Genomic DNA, 16,289 nt, shown 5'->3' on the forward strand with positions numbered 1-16,289 from the left:
TGAACGTGAAAAAACTGAAAATGCCCCGAAAATACGCATACTTCTAAAATGTAGTATGACCTCCATAAGTGATTTTCGGTGTTTTCTGTTCATATTTGTTTGCGTAAGCATGATAGTGTGAGATACTCTTCGCCTCTCTGCGCCACATTATTCTGCTTTTCTGTTATGTTCCTTTAGCACACCTACGCTAGCTGTGTGCGTGTAGTGTAGCCTATTAGTTGTTTACGTGCGCTATTTTTCGTGTGGAGTGACACAAGCCCGGCTAGCTCAGTCGGTAGAGCATGAGACTCTTAATCTCAGGGTCGTGGGTTCGAGCCCCACGTTGGGCGAAAGTAAACTTTTTTTACATTTTTATTTTTTTAATTTTTTATTCTTTTATATATTATTTACTAATGGTTTAAAAGCTTCGCTAATTGATATTTCAAATTTTAAATTTTACTGCTGCGAGAGTCCAGTGGTTAGCGCATACTCGCATTTCGAATAGCGTAGGATTTTTTTTATTTTTATTTTTAATAATGTCAACATACATATGCTTGTTGAAGACATGTGTACCTTAGAAGGTCGAATGTACAGTGTGGGACAAATCATTTGCAACTAAAACAAGATAATGCGATATAAAGAGTGACTTTTCATTCTATTTTTAATTTAATTCGTTTAAACAGGTCGATAACTACGCAAATCAGTGGCAGCCAGACGACGAGTAGCAGCAGCTCTTGAGCAGATTGGTAACTTTAGCTATTTTACTACCTTACAATCGTATCTAGTGTACTTAGTAAATTAGCGAGTACGGGCACTTCCACTCGCCTCCCTCTTGGTGTGGAGATTGTAGGTATACCCCTCTCAAAACCTACAAACTGCGTGGTACTAGTAGTAGTTGTCGCTTCAGCCAACAGGAGATGGGTTGATAGTCTGACATGCAATCCTACAAACAGAATTTGACCGAAATGGGACGCCAGGCACTCAAAAGCGCTACTTAATCGGCCAAGGAAAACCGTCTCTGTATTGATTGCTTTGATCACAGGTCACACCTGGTTCGGTCTCCGCAATAGTACATACATTTCGACGGTTTTTTTCTTATATAAAGATGGAAATAATTCATGAAAGTGACGTCATATGAATGTTATATTATACGCAAACGTCTTTTTGAGAAGCTCCGGTCTTATATTCATCACTAACTAGCGCTCGTACTTTGTTTGGGTCTCTTGATTAATAATAAAAATAATTGGTGCTACAGCCTTTGCTGGGTGTTTGGTCGAGCTCCTCCTTCGATTTGTGTTGTGCGTCTTGAAATTCTTCAAAAAGGGGAAGGACTAAAAATTGTATGCCGCCTCCGGACAGCAGATGCTTTCTTATGAGAAGCTTTTCATGGCTGAAATGCATTCCGGAGGCAATGCAACAACCTGCAAAATATGCAGTGAGAAGCATTTCAGAGGAAAAATTGCTTTGTATGAGAAAAATGTGCTTCAGTTGCAAATGATTTGTTCGACACTGTACGTAGTCAGCAAAATTTGAAGAATCGTTTTTTCTTTTTGTAACAAACCCCTTATATTAATCAAGTTTCAAACCTTTATAATATTTTTTGCAAGTTTTACATATTTTGAGGCTTAATGGCTTGATGGATTTATTCATTCGAAAACTTTGAAACTTTAATGAAATTTTGGGTTTTTTCTTCTTAATTTTTTAAAAAGTTTGAGAACTTGATTTATAGTAATTGTGTAAAAATATAAGCCCTTTGTTTATAGTAAATAATCTAAAGCAAGCTAATATTGAAAAAAAAAAACTACCAAAAAAATAGTTGTGCCATTTTTAGAGACCCACACTGTACTTCTTATTTTTATTAAAAATATGTTTGCATGACAATAAAGTTTTACATTAAGGGGGGACCCTCATTTAGACAGTCGAAAAATGCATCATTTTTGGGAATTTTTTTCTCAGGTAAAATAACTTCAAACGTTTTGTAATTCATAAAGTACTTTAATAAATGTCTTGACTGTCTACAAAAATTTTCGGAGAAGAAAAAAAACATTTTAAGTATGGAAATATACACCTCGTCCATGGCACCTCATTCTATCTGTGTACATTCTAGCGCTCTGAATTTTTTTCTGAAATAAAAAAACCAAATTTTTTTTAAAACTTTAGGATAATACCTTCGATGTGACATTTCGATTTAAAAAAAAAAATGTCGAAATTGATATTTTTTACCCAGTTTTATGTTAAAAGTGATTTTTCATGCATAAAAATTGACTTTAAAATTACAAAAAAATATGAAAATCTTTTTTTTAAAAAAAACACTTAATGTCACATTGAAAACAATTTAATTATCTTTAAAATGAGCTATTGTAAAGCCTGATTGGTTCAATACAGCGTTCTCAATTGTGTACACAAAATCGAAAAATGATGTTTCGAGAAAAACGCGTTTAAAGTTTTGGATACAGGCGATCAGGCCACCCGTCGCGTCCTGTTAAAAATTTTGTCACTCCTTCAAAAATACAGATATCGACTTGAAATTTTGAAAGTATATTCTTAAATAGTTGTAGAATAGATTAAAATTATTTCCAAAAAATCGATTTTTTTGACCCGATAAATGAGGGTCCCCCCTTAATCAAGTAAAATTTTATATCACAAAGGTTTAATTTTTTTATTTTTTTTATTTTATATTAATCCCAACAAATGCACAATTGGCAATAATAAATTAAAATTTTCATTGTAGTTCAAACCCAAATAAACATTTTTGTTTCATAACAAAATAAAATATTTCTTAAGTATTCCTATTTACGCAACGATTCAATATTATTTTCCAACCAGTGACAGCAAAATTCTTTGCTTCAAACACTCACAAGGACTCTCACTTTCAATCCAAATACAACAACAAAAATATTAAGTAAAAATAAAACATTATAAAGAGTAAAAGTGTAAAATGAATATCAAATGTATGACAAACAAAAACAACAAAGCGTTAAAGCAATAAAAATAGCAACAAATAAATGACTATTCATTTGCACGCAACCTCGGATGTCGGCAGCAGAGAAGAAATAATTTTATTTTCTAAAGAAAATACAAACAATGCGAATGAGATTACTTATCTCATCAGCGAGTGAACAGCAACAATAAAATAATTAAAACAAAAACAAGACCAGCAAATGCAACGATGCCATGCCAACGAACGCAGTGGCAAACGACGACGATGATTACGAGTATGAAAGGTGAGAGTAATGCATAGATTCTGCTTTGGTATACTCACATAAAATTTAAAACTGAATAGTACAAACATAAAGTAGAAATAATTAAATTTCTAATCAATTTTAGAAAGCATTAAATTAAATTTTTACTATGACCGTTGACTCGTTGTGGGTTCAGCGTTCGCATCAAACTCAGGGCTGATCATAGTAATTGAAGTCTCTTATTCTTGCTAATTTTTGTTCGCGTAATTTCGAAATGTTTTAGCTAATCAAATTTTCTCTTGTATGCTGTTGAATTTGAAAATCTGTAATACTGTTGCTAGTCACTCAGAAGCTAACAAACTTTAAAGAGATCTCAGTAAGGTGTGCTAAAAATCGATTGTATTTAAAAGTAAGTGAAACTTTTCCTTCGTTCTTCTGTGAATTTCGATTTCCAACACGGAATGATAATCGATAATTTTTTTCCTATTAACATTTTTCAATGTAGAAAAAACTAGAAAAAGTTGAAAAAATCTTTCCAAGCTAAAAAAACTTACACAAAATTTAAAATCATAAATACAGTTTTTTTTCGGTTACATTTTAAACAATGTTAATGAAATAAAGAGTACCTTTTTTTATTTTATCTTTGACATTTTATTGAAAATTATTATCAAAATAGTCGATCTTAAAGAGCAGCGTATCGTAAAATTCGGAAATAATAGTCTGAATAAGTCGACAATTCAAAGGTTGGTGGACAATTTTCAAGAAGCTGACTCTGTCAAGGATAGAAAATGACTGGCAAACCAAAAACCTAACGTTCTGTTAAGAATATTGCCGCTGCAGTGCAAAAAATTTCTGAAAAACCCCCAAAATCGATATATCGACGTTCTCAACACTTAGGCATTTAAGAAACGACGGCTTGGCGGATTTTACCTGTAGAAGTGTGGACATTTAAGTGATGTCAGTTTGCACAATAAAACTGTTAAGAGATGTATTTTGAATAAAAAATAGTGACATCTAAAAGACTCTAAATACTTACATGCTTTATTTTAAAACAACATTTAGGAGCGTCTTTTGAAAGACCCTTTGTATTAGGGGTATTCTATATATCTCGCAAAACCTATGCACTAATTGCAATTTTATAGCTAGAAAATGTGATAGAATTTTGATTTTTTATAATTTTTTCTCCATAAAAAAAATGTCGTGCATTTGTAATGCGGAAAAATGCGCAGACCCGTCAGGATTTTTTAGTAACTTCAAACTTGCAAACTTTATATTAAAATTTAATAGGCAATAAAACTGCGTACCTAGAATTTTGCTAGAAATTCTAATTAAAAACAGTGGAATATGGGTTTTAAATTTGTGAGTTTTTTCTAATTTTTTTATAAGACTCGAAATTCGGATTTACATGGTTTTTGTTATACAATGAGCTATACTTTTATACAAAAAATTATGAAATCTAAAAAACAAGAAATAAAAGTGGTCAACGGAGGTCAAAATGTAGAGGTGCTATCGTTTTATTATTTACCTAGCACTGAAAGGCAAAAACGATCTTGTATCAGTTGTTTAATGTTGCTTCTCTTCTGCAAGCGAAGTGTGTTCTCATACTTCTGCATATTTACTTAGCATAGAGTATATTTTCTTAATAATAGCATAAAACTGAAACAAAAGAAAACAACAAATCTTAATATATTTGTAAAAAACTTAAAAAAAATTAAAACATTTTTGTAAAAAATATTAAAATCTTAAAAAAAATTTAAAATAGTATTGTAAAACAATTGAAATATTTCTGTAAAAAAAGTAGCAAACAAATTTAAGTATTATATTTAAAAAAAAAATTTTAAATATTTTTGTAAAAAAATTTAAAATATTTTTGTAAAAAAATTAACAAAACAAATATAAAAATATTTCCAAAAAAAAAAAATAAACAAAAAAAGTTTACTATTTTGTTAAAAAGCAAAAAATTACAAAAATAATTAATTGGTAATAGCTTACGATAAATTAACGAAAATATTTCCAATTGATAAAAAGAGAAGTTGTAAGATTTCTGTCAAAACAAAAATAACAAAAAAGTTTTTTTTTTAATTAACAAAAACAAAAATTAAAAAAAAAATTAACAAAAAAATTTTAGTATTTTGGTAAAAAAAAATTACAAAAATGTTTCTAATCAATAAAAAGAGATCAGCTTACAATAAATTAACAAAAACATTTCCATTTGATAAAGAGAGTAGCTGTAAATTTTCTGCAAATTTTCCAATATTCCAGTCTCTTGAGTTCTGCATAAATAGAACTTAAAAAGCCCGCTACTTTCAGAAAGCTAGGCGTCATAGAAAATCATCCATTATGAGCTTCTACCAGCAAGCCAAAAACTCAACTTACAACTTTACTGTCAACCAAGGGTAATAGATTACCAGGTTTAACCATCAGCTATGGTGAAAAACGAAATTTAACAAGCAACTTCGGTCATCACGTCACTGGGGACTCGGAAGTTAAATTCTGCCCGCTCATTTCACATATATTCCCACACACGTCCAATCAGTCGTTGTTTAGATGGCAACGAAGCAATATGAGTGTGGATGTGTTGATGTTTTTTCGTGTGCTATTGGGTTGGCAACCAAGTATGATAATTGCGGATTTCACTCATAGATGGATTCAGTTGAATTTTTAGGTTTGCAGACGTAGTACAAATATAAAACACATTTTGTTATTTGATAGTTGGCAATTCAGCTGTCAATCAGTGCAAAAAGTTTTTTGATCGGTTACGTAGTTTTCGTTTGGCGTTCGTTGAAAAATGGAAAATAAAGAGGAACATTTTCGTCATATTTTGATTTTTTATTTCCGCAAAGGAAAAACCGCATCACAAGCTCATAAAAAGTTATGTGATGTTTGTGGTGACGAAGCCTTAAAAGAACGGCAGTGTCAAAATTGGTTTGCCAAATTTCGTTCTGGTGATTTTTCACTCAAAGATGAAAAACGCTCTGGTCGCCCAGTTGAAGTTGATGACGCCCTAATCAAAGCAATAATCGATTCGGAGCGTCACAGTACAACACGTGAGATTGCCGAGAAGCTTCATGTATCACATACAGGCATTGAAAAGCACTTCAAACAACTTGGTTATGTTCAAAAACTCATTACATGGCTTCCTCACGAACTGAAAGAAACGCATTTAACGCAATGCATTGACAGCTGCGATTTGCTAAAGAATCGACGACTGATAAGTGCCGATGAAAAATGGGTTGTTTGCAACCGTCGGAAAAGATCGTGGAGCAGGCCAGGTGAACCAACTCAAACAACATCAAAGAAGGTTTTGTTATCAGTTTGGTGGGATTACAAAGGAATTGTCGTCTACTTGAACTCTTACCACCCAACCGAACGATCAATTCCGATGTCTACCCTGAACAACTAACGAAATTAAACAATGTAGTTGAAGAAAAGCGGCCCGAATTGACAAATCGAAAAAGTATTGTATTCCATCCTGACAATGCAAGGCCACACACATCTTTGGCCACTCGGCAAAAATTATTGGAGCTTGGTTGGAATGTTTTGCCACATCCACCATATAGTCCTGACCTTGCACCATCAGATTACTTTTTGTTTCGATCTTTACAAAACTCCTTGAATGGCAAAAAATTCAATAATGATGATGATGTCAAATCGTACCTGATTCAGTTTTTTGCTAATAAAAACTAGAAGTTTTATGAACGTGGGATTATGATGCTGCCTGAAAGATTGCGAAAGGTCATTGATCAAAACGAGCAATAAATTACAGAATAAAGCTATATAGTTCCATGAAAAACTTGTCTTTGATGTTCTAAAAAGAATCCGCAATTATTTACTTTCTAACTCAATACTAACACAATCTTATCGCATGTATGTGTCGATTGCTTTCACATATCACTCACACAATCCTAGTTTTTTCGTAAATAAACCGCTTCGTGACTCCAGTTACGTCAGCCTTTCAGCTGATTCTGTCGCTGGGAGACGGATAGCGGTCTATTACTATCCACACCGTCTCAAGTCTTTTCTGCATGGACCACATCACACCAATAACAAAAATACTCCACCTGTGATGGGTGAAAGTAAAACATCAAAACTGACAATTACAACAACTATAGACTCTACCCATCAATACAATAATCTCAATACCCAGCTACAACAGCACAAAAAAAAAATAAAGTAATGGTTCTCAACTACGCAGCAACAAAAGAAATTCCTCTGGTTATTGTTTTTTTTTTTTTCTCCTACATTTTCCCTCGATGAATGGCTGACTAATGCACTACCACCACTGGGTATCGCACGTTTCTGACCTCATTTCACTTAAGTCTACTTTGTATAATGAGCAGTTAATTCTCTATAAACACGTACGAATTTACATATTCGCATAATTTGTGTAAGTGTGTGTAAATGTTCTAAGTAGATGTACATACATACGGACATTTATAAAGCATTCATATGTGACTGCACTTGTTTTATTGTGTGTTTTTTTAAGTAATAAATTTGAATATGTATACGACTGTTCTAATGTGTCTATGACCATATAGTCATATCCATGTATTAGGGATGCCAATATTAGCAGAAAATTTCGATTCCGAAATTTCGAGATATTTCTAAAGTCATCCCGGCATACCGGGGTTGGTCCCGGGATATACATTTTTTGAAATGAGTAAAAATTTAAGCACTGAAACCATGAAATAAAACTGTTTAAAATTTAAGATAAACAGATTTTAAAAACCGCTTGAAAATATTTTATTGCAATCAAATTTTCAGCAAACCTATTTTCGGTCTTCCGGAATTCAGACAAGTTAGTACACGGATTTCTGAGTAATTAAAAACGCTGGTATCCCGAAATCCCGGGATTGGCATCCCTAATATGTGTTCGCGAGTGAGTAGATACTCATGTGACGCAGTTGTACAAACCTGTTAGAGGTGCGAAAAATGTCTAATAAATTAATGACTGGGCTATTTGTCAAAATGTTGAGTCACTTCTAGCAACTGACTTGGCGCATAAGTACTTAAGTGTGTGCATGCATACGGGTAACTACCAAAGTGGAGGCAACCTTGCTGCAAATTTTGATAGTCGAAAGAATTGTGGAGAATTTTTCGCTCGCAAAATTCTTTGAAATTATTTAGAATCTGTGGCGTGCATTTTTTCTATAAAACGCATTCACGCTATTTTCGTTTCCAGGCTCTTAATTCTTAAAAGAAGCCACTTAAAACTTGCACCTTATTATGAAAATAAAATTTTATAAGTTATAAAGAAACATAAGCGAAAAATTCCAAAAAGAAATTTTAATATTTAAAATATATTTTTAGAAAATAATTTGTGAAAAATAAATAGATACAAATATTTAAATATTTCTTTTAGTCGTAGACAAAATTCATTAAATTACATTGAAGACCTGATGGGAAAAATATTAAGGCACTCGCCCCACTTAAAATGGTGTTTTTTAAAAGCTTGTCAAACAGAAACGAAAAAAGATTTTTTACTTTTGTTTCGAGTATTTTAGTTTCTGATCCGTTGTTAAAAAATGAAAATATTTTTTTTGCCATATTTTTTTGGCCAAAAAGTTTTCAGCCTTCAAAAAATAATCTTCACATAGACAATGGACACAGGCAGTTCTACTGAACCGATTTTGATAAAATAAAATTTAAATGACGGCGAAATGATTTCGTTATTGTGTGAACTTCGATCATTCGGAGAAAAAATTTTTAGAATTTTTTTCGGTCCTTTAAAGTAAAAAAATAGTCAAAAAACGATTTTTTATCTTTCAACGTCCGCCATTTTGTACTTTTTTTAAGATCGTACTTCAAACGATTACAGCATTCATACTGAACAAGAACTTCTTTGTTTTTTTGATTTCAGACACCTGCGCGTCCCAGAATCTCTGTCGCCAGCGGAATATCTTTTTAGGGAAGACAATTTTTTGAAGGCTAACAATTTTTTGAACGGCCATACGAGGCCAAAACAAAATTTTTATTTTTTCACAATGGATCAAAACATAAAATACTGATAACTAAAATAAAAAATCTTTTTTCGTTTCCGTTTTCAACGCTTTTACAGAAACACCATTTTAAATGAGGTGAGGGCCCTAATTAATTTTTGATATCTTTCACGTAAAGCGAATTAATAGTGGTAAATTTATGTTATTCTTATTGTAACAGCATAAACATTCCCCATAAATGCTTCCGGAAAGCTGCTGGAGGTGCAGTCATCCGGGTCCTTCCGGTTAAGTAGAACGGACTGTCGTGGGAACGGTGGGAAATTCCTCGGCACTCGACTTGAGAAATCAAACTTCGAACAAATGTGGGCATACTGTAATCAATTGCGCTCAAAGCCAACAGGTCAATTGCCCTTCGATCTTATTTGAAAAACTGCAATTCGTTTTAAATCTTCTTCGAAATGTAGGCAGGTTTGAAAATGATTTTGCGATTGCGTCATTTAAGCGACTATAAAAAAGGAGTTAGAGTCAAAAAGTACACCATGGCCTCAAATTTAATTTAGAAGAGACAGTCGAGAAGAAAACACCCAACACCGTCAGCAAAAAAAATTGTCAAAAATCAACGCGATTTTTATATAAGCCGACATACCCAAAATTTTTCTAAAGAAATTCATTGAAAAGTGCAAAATGTTGATCAAAAAGTGTGAAATTTTGTTCAAAAAGTACAAAATGTTGATTAAATATTGCAAAATTTTAATCAAAAAGTGCGAAATTTTGATCAAAAAGTGCAAAAGTTTGGTAAATTTTTGTAAAATTTTTTTTTTAATTTACAAAATGTTTGAAATTTGGATTTATATAATATAGTTGATGCATCATCGGCATACCCGAAATTTTTCTGCATTTTGATTAAAAAGTGTAAAATTTTGATCAAAAATTTTAAAATTTTGATAGAATTTTTTTGATTTTTTTTTGTTTTTTTTGTATTTATAAAATGTTATAAATTTAGGTTTATATGGATGATGGAGTAAGAGAATGAATTATTGCATATTTTCGTAAAATAAATATATTAAAATTAAAAAGAAACAAATAAAATGTAAAAACGTGTTAAATTTGGTTTAATATAATAAGTCTGTTAAAAGCAGTTAGTATAATTTTTTTAATAAAAGTTTTTTTAATAAAATTTTTTTTAATAATTTTTTTTTTTAATAAAAATAAATAATATAATTTTTTTGAATAAATATAAAAATATTTCAAAAAAAAATTGTTCAATTTAATTTTTTTAATAGAAAAAATTTTCAAGAAAATAAACTTTATTTTCGTAAAATAAAAATATTAAAATTAAATTGACAAAGATATAAACTGTCAAATTTGGTTTTAATATAACTAGCCTGTTAAAAGTAGTGAGTACAACTTTTTTAATAAACATTTTTTTAATACAAGTTTTTAATAAACATTTTTTAATACAAGTTTTTTTAATACAATTTTATTTAATACAATTTTTTTTAATACAAAATTTTTTATAGAAAAATCTTTAAAGAGAAATTGTATATCAAATTTCCAAAAAAACCACAATTTTCCTCATAGGGCACATACATGGAAAGCTTTATGGGCTTGGCGGTACCATTAAATATAGACAGATTTCAAAATAAAAAATATGTTCCTTTTTATTTTATTTTCCTTTGCGATATAGAATAATTCTGGAAGTGTCGTAATAAATACTCAGTACTTCAACTTCTTTTTTTTAAACCACCCTAATGTACCATTTGCTAAGCCTTTTAAAAACAACAAATAAAAAAATTAGAACATTTATTTGCATGTCATTGTTGTTGTGGTTGTAACAGCATACGACAGTATTTTTTTGAGGAATGCGCATAGAGGGACAGGTCTTGGTCGAATTTAAGCTCGAATTGTTCGGGTAGACTTTTTTCGACTTTTTGTGGACCACCCTAATGTACCATTTGCGAAGCTTTTTAAAGACAATAAATAAAAAATTAAAACAATTTTGTTTTGTTTGTCTCCCTCGTCCACCTTAATGTTGTGGTTGCATAAAAACATTGCCCATAAAGTTTTGGGAAGTGCTGCTGAACTGACAGGCCTCTGCCGAATTGTTGCGGTAACTTATAACCGAATGTTGGGGGAACGCGAACTATTTCTGGCTTTTTACCTCTTATAGCGTATTAGGATGTTTTTTTATATTGCAAATATTACATGGAAGTATTGTCAATACATTTTTCGTTGGTTTTGAGGCACCGATTTACATGGCTTCTCACAAAATTACTGGCACTTTGAACCAGTCAGAAGTTTTTAGACAAAAAAAAAAACAATTTTCTACTCCTATACGGTGGAAAAAGCAATTAGCGGCATATTGCTTTTTGCACCGGAAAAAAGCACTGAAGAAACTGATACTTTTTTTTGTGTGAAAAACTACGCGCAAACGAGACTTCACGCAAATACCCAGAAAATATATTGAAAAATATATTTATTTTATTGTATATTATTTTACTTATATTATACATTTTCCCAATCTACGTAAATACACAAAAAATGTAAATTGGAGAGTCACCTTTCAATTTGATAACACTCACACACATCTACACCTACCCCAATTTCATTGTTCTGCTAAAAGCTGCACTGTTCACTTATCAATTACCAAATATATATACATACATACATACATACAAACATACATACAAACAATCATTAGTACTATCTTATTTACTCAATATATCGTTTCACCTCAGTTTTTTATTTTCTCTTTACTTTACCGTTTTTAACAATAAACGGCAGAATGATTATAACAACACCTAACAAGCATTATAATGTACATCTCTGTTATATTCAAGTGTACATTCGTATGTATGCTCTTATGCATGTAGGTATGGATGTGTGTATATGCACCCATTATATTTCTTAGCGAATGTGCGCAATGACTCGTGCACAAAAACAAATGCAAATACCTTCTATGCAGTGCATTCAACTGTCTGTTGAGCCTCTTACGCACCTCTCTCCCTCCCTCGTCCACCCGAATGCCGGTTGCCTTTTGATCGCTTTATTTTCTCTACTTTGCCTTATTTTATGATTGGAGAGAATTGTGTGTATAAGTGCAAATATGTAAGTTAAAGTAAATACAAATTTCGCAATAAATTTTCAAATCAGCGAAATGTCGAAAGTGCCAAAAATAATCAAAGATAACAAATGCGTTTTTGCTGAATTTCGCATTTACTGGGAATCAAAAGAAAGAAGTTATTAGTCACACTGCGTTTGTTTTATTTATTTATTTTTTTTTTTTTGATAAATATTTCTCATTAAGATATTTTAGATTTCCATGCACTTTCGCATTAAAATTCAATTTTTTTTAATTAGTAATTTTGGTATTTTTCAATTCCTAGAAAATCGTCACAGGCATGCATTCATATCCTAAAGCGAGTAGTTATAGATATGCTTGTTTATGAAAAACACACGAGCCGATTTTTTCGTATGAAACAACATTTTCCGTATTTTTCAAACTTTGCCCGCACAAAGTTTTCCGTATTTTTCAAACTTTGCCCGCACTCACACAACAGCCCAGCCGCCCCCCACCCGCCACATTTATGCATCTTATTAATTTCGGAGAGTCTTCCATTAGGACGAAATTTCTATTCTTAATAAAAAGTTTTTCTGTAGTGGCCCATGAGGGGATCGAACCCGCGACCTTCGCGTTATTAGCACGACGCTCTAACCAACTGAGCTAATGGGCCAGTTGAAATTAGACCAATTCAAATAAGCGTGGCTACGCAAATAGTGCGATAAATAACTTTTTTTAATATTAATATTCATTTTATAAAATATGCCTAATAAATATCCGAAAGCGTTTCCAAAATTATCAGAGTATGTAAAAAAAATTCAGAAAATTGTTGTCTAAGCAGCCAGATTGGCTTCTAATGAATGATTCCATGCTGAGCGCTCCAAGTATTTTGGATATTTTCGGATTTATTATAATAAAAAAATTAAAAAAAATAAATAAAAACAAATTTACAAAAAATTAAAAAAAAAATGTATAAATTCGTGTTTTATTCAATGTCGAAAATTTTTTTATATAAAGTGTTTTTCAATAAGAGGTGTTATTTTGAAGTTCAAAGAAAAATGCTATTTTTTAATATAATATAAATGATCGGATGTTTATTTCATTATAAAGAGGAAGGTGTGCCGTTAATAGTGGAAAATGCCACGACTACGCTTACAGCACAATATCCTTTTCATGAAATTTTCCATAACCGGATTGCAAAGAGGCTGCCCTATGTCCTCGATAGCCTCACGAATTCCATCTTTGATGCCTTGAATCGACCCTGGGCTGTTGGCGTAGACCTTCTCTTTCACGTGGCCCCAAAGAAAATAAAAAAGTGCGTGTAACGTAGTACACATATCAGAAATGAAACTTTTAAGGCAGACAAAGAGAGAGGGAGAGGCCCGAGAGAGAATGAGAGAGACAGAGAAAGAGAAAGAATATATATCTAAATAAATTCACAACATTTGCAGAGAATACAATTAGACAAAATTTACAAAAAATGGAGAAAGGTCGACCGGTGTAGATAAACGCCGGACACAAACCGTGGCAACAACGCGCACTACTCCGAGCGTTTATCACCCGCACAAACGCAGCGATTCCAGGACCGCAGCAACGGCACAAATTACCGCAAGGCAATACCAATAAATCCGATGCCGGAATGGATAGCTCTTTATAGCACGCACAAGCACTAGCCAGGAAACGGAAATAAGCGCCAAAAAAATGCCAAAAAATGGGGCCAAAAAAAGGCCCCAAGCATTAGGCACCAAGGAAATATAACGACAAAAAGTAGGCACCAAACATATATTTCCTACAAGTTTACACCAACAAACAAGCGCCAAAAAGTAGGCAGTGTTATTTCTCACTAGAAATTAGCAACCACAAAGAAAAACTCAGGAAAAATAACCTAAAGTGTATCTAAGATATATATAAGGTATAACTCTCTCTCTTTCTCTCCTTTTCCTCTACGTTATATCTTTTTTTTCTCTCGCGGAACGAAAATGCCCAAAACGTCGCATGGCCTTGAAATTTTACTCTACATTCTCGCTCGTCCATCGCCGCCTAAGAAGTTTCACTTCAAAAATTTATAATTTTGAAATTCATTCATTATTGCCTTCTTACATTGTTAACCAATGTTTTTTTTTTTTTGATAAGTGTAAATATATTTAAACAAAAAAGAGATATTTAAAACAGTTATATTTTTTAAAAAATTTTGGGAGACAAATTTCATTTGATATTTTTCAGAAAAAAAGTGCTTAGATTTATTATAATGAGAAGTAAACCAAAAATTAAAAAAAAAGTTTAGAATTTAGAAATTAATTTCTTTGGTATATAGTTTTTTTAAAGTGAAAAATCTTCATTTCGTTTTCATATTTTTATACACTTCCTTTGTGTTTTTTTTTTTTTTTGTTAGATGGAAATATATTTAAAAAACAAAACGAATTTAAAAAAGTGATATTTTTTTTGTTCAAAATTTTGAAGGGAAAAATTTCTTTTGCCATTTTTGAGAAATAAAACAACTCAGATTTATTATAATGAGAAGTAAACTGAAAAAATTAAAAAAAAAATTTATTATTTTTAAATTCATTTATTTGGTTTACAGAGTGCGCCATCTCTTATGTCAATATATAAACCCTGAATAACTTTGTCAGTTACCAACCGATCGACTTCAACACACGTTTTCGATACGTCAATGCAGTAAAATTTCAACCATGGATCGCTTTACAGCTCACCAACGCGCTGAAATAGTGACGCTATACATCGAAAATAGTCGTTCTATTCTTCTAACTCAACGCCCATGTCGCAAAAAGTATCGCGACAAACAGGCACCGTCTGATAATACTATTCGTCATTTGGTGTCGAATTTTTTTGAGCACGCGACAGTAGGAGATCGTAACGCATGACGTTCATCAACGACCAATACCTTCCAATGAACTTGTTGAAGCAGTGAGGGAGAGCGTTGCCCAGGAGCCAACAGTGTCGTATCGACGTCGCGCTCAGCATTTTGGCCCATTTTAAAAGATGATTTAAATTTGTTTCCGTATAAAGTGCAATTGACACAAAGAATATTGCCGACAGACCATTCACATCGCTTGGAATACGGCCAAACAGTCGCTCGAATGGTTGACACTCAACCCAATTTTTGGAATGACTGACGTGGCACATTTTAACCTCTCTGCCAGCTTGAATAAACAAAATTGCCGCATTTGAGGAACTGAGAATCCACACGAGATCCATGAAACGCCATTTCATGACCGGAAAGTAACTGTTTGGGCCGGCATATGCGCCAAAACCATCATTGGGCCATATTTTTACTGAGAAAACGAAACGGTCGATGGAAACCGACATCGAGGGATGCTGACTCATTATATCTGCTCGCAAATGCGTGAGAAAGGTTTAGACGGGTACTGGTTTCAACAAGACGGTGCGCCATGCTACACTGCGAATGCAACAATTGAATTTCTGCATCAAAAATTCTCGGGGCGTCTAGTGTCAAAAAGAGGCGAAATCGACTGGCCCCCCAAATCACCTGACTTAACGCTCCGGATTTCTTTTTGTGGGGTTATCTGAAAAGTAAGGTTTACGCCAACAAGCCGCAGACTATTGACCAGCTTAAGGCAAACATTCGTGCCGAAATCGACGCTATAAAACCCGAAATGCTTGACAAGATGATGACAAACGCAGAAAAAAAATCCCAGGTTGTGATTGCTAATAAAGGTGGCCACTTGTGATTGATATTGTATTCAAAAAATAGTTTTAATAAATTGTAAATAACCAAACCAAATAAAAATACCACACTTATACAAATCAGTTGTTTTTTTTTTCAAAATTTTTTCAAAAGATGTATATTTGTATACATTTCTTTTTTTTCTGTTAGGTTGAAATAAATTTACAAAAAAACAGATATTTAAAAAAACACCTCCTCAGATTGGAGGAAATTCACTGAAACTACTGTAGCCAGTTCAGTAATCCTTGAAAGTTTCTTAGTGAGAAAAATCAGTGCAAAATATTGCTCTAACGAAGCGCTAGCATACATACGTACATACGTACGTACAACAGCAATAATAGTAATAAAATTTTTACTTAGGGTTCCGTAAAATAATACGCCGATAAAATTAGAAAATCAATGAAGGAATTGTTTTTTATGAC

The 16,289-nt window shown here is 32.3% G+C and overlaps 2 non-coding genes across 2 annotated transcripts; one reads left to right on the forward strand and one right to left on the reverse strand.

The window, feature by feature from the left end:
* Window positions 1-256: 256 nt before the first annotated feature.
* Window positions 257-329, forward strand: Trnak-cuu (transfer RNA lysine (anticodon CUU)). The gene has a single exon. It is a non-coding gene; the product is annotated as a tRNA-Lys (tRNA).
* A 12,431-nt stretch (window positions 330-12,760) lies between these two features.
* On the reverse strand, window positions 12,761-12,834 carry Trnai-aau (transfer RNA isoleucine (anticodon AAU)). Its single transcript has one exon. It is a non-coding gene; the product is annotated as a tRNA-Ile (tRNA).
* Window positions 12,835-16,289: the final 3,455 nt, after the last annotated feature.

Source organism: Anastrepha obliqua, chromosome 4, assembly GCF_027943255.1.
Source record: "Anastrepha obliqua isolate idAnaObli1 chromosome 4, idAnaObli1_1.0, whole genome shotgun sequence".
NCBI lineage: Eukaryota > Metazoa > Arthropoda > Insecta > Diptera > Tephritidae > Anastrepha > Anastrepha obliqua.